At 49.9% G+C, this 2,808-nt stretch overlaps 1 non-coding gene across 1 annotated transcript; it reads left to right on the forward strand.

Annotated features, from left to right (window-relative positions):
- The first annotated feature begins 2,042 nt into the window (after positions 1-2,042).
- LOC120619793 (5S ribosomal RNA) lies at positions 2,043-2,161 on the forward strand. Its single transcript, XR_005657666.1, has one exon. It is a non-coding gene; the product is annotated as a 5S ribosomal RNA (ribosomal RNA).
- Positions 2,162-2,808: the final 647 nt, after the last annotated feature.

A 2,808-nucleotide genomic window follows, 5' to 3' on the forward strand; every position in this document is an offset into this window, starting at 1 on the left:
GTGGTGGTGGTATGGTGGTGGGGCGGGGATAATATTTAACACAAATAAACACACCAACCAAAATAAACTCTCCAAAAAGGGTCTCTTCCTGTCTGGCCAGCTCACAAAATAACTTCTTTGTCTTTCCAACTACACACAAACCTGATCAAGGTCTTCCGTTGCTTAAATCTCTGCAGTAGCTCTTCGCTAGCCTGTGCTCATCTTCATCGCCATGGTTACCAGGCCATTGGTGACTGGGTCCTGCCCGCTCCATTTCAGCCTAACATCTTACTGCTTGCCCACAGCAGCTCCTGTGCCACTCCTGCCCAGCCACTTAGCATTTCCTAAATACGCCCAGCTCCGCTATGTCGCCTTCACGCCTTTCTTCCTTTGTGCTTCTGGCTGCCGATGCCTAGACTGCCTCTCCCTGAAATCCATCCCGTGGCTGCTGCCTCACCTCCTCTGGGAAGCCCTCCCTGACTTCTCAGACTTGGAGGTGAGGCTCCTTCTCTGTGGTAACCCCCTCTGGATTGTCTGTCCTAGCACTTAAAACTCGCCTCATGAATTTTAGTCTTACTTTGCCCTCTGCCCCACTAGATGGAACAACTCAAGGTGACGCAGTTTTGTGTCCAAAGACAGGCACGTTGGAGGCTTTCTATGCTGTCTGCTAACTGCCTGGTGGACGTGGGGACCTGCCACTCGCCCGGGGAGGCAAAATCTGACTAGAGCACAGCCTGCAGGGGGCTGGAGGAAGAGGGCGTCTTGGGCAGCAGGTCCAGGGTCAGTCGAGACAGTCGTTGGCTCTAAGCCCTTAGTTGTCCTCAACGTCCATGGGCCAGACCCTGTGCTCCTCTGTCTCCTTCTCTGGGACAGATGTCTCCCCCGTCCCCCTTGCAATACCATCATCGCTGAGTGCTGACTACGCCCGTGTGTCCATGAAATGGGCTGGACAATGGGATGAGCTCTGGAGGGGAGTTTGTCCTGACCCTGAGCCTCAGTTTCCCAGGAGGCCCTTACATTATAGGCGACCATGGATGGGGCTCCCCCCAGCAGAGGGAGTAGGGCATTCCAGGGGTTCCGAATGTCTATTTAGAGACATTACTCTCCTGGCCCCTCTTGCAAAGCCACCACCACCCCAAGAAGATTGTGTCCCCTCTCAATGGAGGGGCTGTATCACCCAGGAGAGGACAGGCCAAATCATGGAAAGAGCACCCGTGGAATGAGGTTTCAAACCACACTGATGTATCTCTGTCTCCCGTGACACGCCCAGTATGAGTCAGCAGACAGGCTCAAATCATTATAGGTACCGATGGAGCAGCCGGCATCTCCAGCCAGTTCTTCAAAGAGCCCTGGAAGGTGGCCTGAGAGTGACTCACTCCACTTCTACTCACAGCTCACTGACCAGAACTAGTCGCACAGACCCACCCGACCATGTGGGGGCCGGGAAGTGCAATCCCACCAGGAGATGGGGAACTAGGAAGATTTAGCACACGGCACTGGTGGCTACATGAGGGATGAGGAAAGGAAAGTCAGAATAGAGGGCAAACAGGGGAAATGGCGGCTTTCAGAGAACTGGGCAAATCTGACTTCCCCTGAAGCATGGCAGGTCCAGTTTCCGGCTGCATGGCAACTGCAGGCGCCAGTCCAGGCTGAACGAATGCGGAGGAGGGAGGATGCTCACTGGGCCTCCACAGGACATTTTCTCTTCCCCAAATGCCTTTCTTCTGGGCCTTCTGGAATCCAAGCCAACCCTGCCCTCCCCTCAAAATCATCCCCGGTAAACACGGCCACCATTGGGCTCTCTACTCCTGCCCACATTTCACCTTGGCGTTTAATCATGTTTAACGTGACATTAAACTCTGCACTGTTTGGTGGCATTCTCCCACCATTTTGTTTTGATATAGCCCCTTCTTCCTGATGGCAAATTCCTTGAGTTCAGAGTCGATGGCAATTCGTTTTTTCGTATACCTCTCCCCAGCACACGTGGCTAGGGGGAGGTAGGGGGAGTATACAAAATGTACTCACAATGTACTCCATCCTGGGAAGATGAAAATGGACACACAGTCTATGGCCATGCCACCCTGAACAAGCCCGATCCCGTCTGATCTCAGAAGCTAAGCAGGGTCGGGCCTGGTTAGTACTTGGATGGGAGACCACCTAGGAAGACCAGGTGCTGTAGGCATAAAAAACAAAAGAGAGAGATTGTAAGCTGACGAGGTCCTTGCAATCTGTGATGTCAGCCAAGGATTGCCTCGCCTAAAAAAAAAAAAGGACACACAAATGAATGTGAAGAGAGGATAAGGATGAGAAAGGTATGATCCCTACCTCAGCCTATCAAGGTGCCCAATAACCACTTACATTGAATCAGATCATCTTTCGACACACAAAGCAACAGTGTCTATTTTTTTAAATGACCATATTATCATTTCTGGGTGAATCTGTCCAGCATCCTATATCTCTGTGCCGGTCAACCTATAGGCCTCTAGTCACATGTTGCTAGTGGGCATTTGAATCGTGGCTCGTGAGACTGAGAACTGAACTGAGAGATGCTGTAAGTGTAAAAAAAAAAAAAAGTCAGATTTCAAAGACTTTGTTTGAAGGGAAAAAAATGTACAATATCCCGTTCATATTTTTTCTATTGCTTATATTTTGAGAGGATAGTATTTCAGATCTAGTGACTAAAGTGAAATTTATTATTAAAAATAATTTCCCTGTCTTTTTACTTTTTAAAAATGCGGCTCCTGGAAAATTTGAGATGACTGATGTGGCTTGCAGTGCATGTCAGCTGAGCAGCTTGACTTAGGATTTGGGTACAGTTACCCACTTTCA

Source organism: Pteropus medius, unplaced genomic scaffold (assembly GCF_902729225.1).
Source record: "Pteropus medius unplaced genomic scaffold, Ma_sr-lr_union100, whole genome shotgun sequence".
Taxonomy (NCBI): domain Eukaryota; kingdom Metazoa; phylum Chordata; class Mammalia; order Chiroptera; family Pteropodidae; genus Pteropus; species Pteropus medius.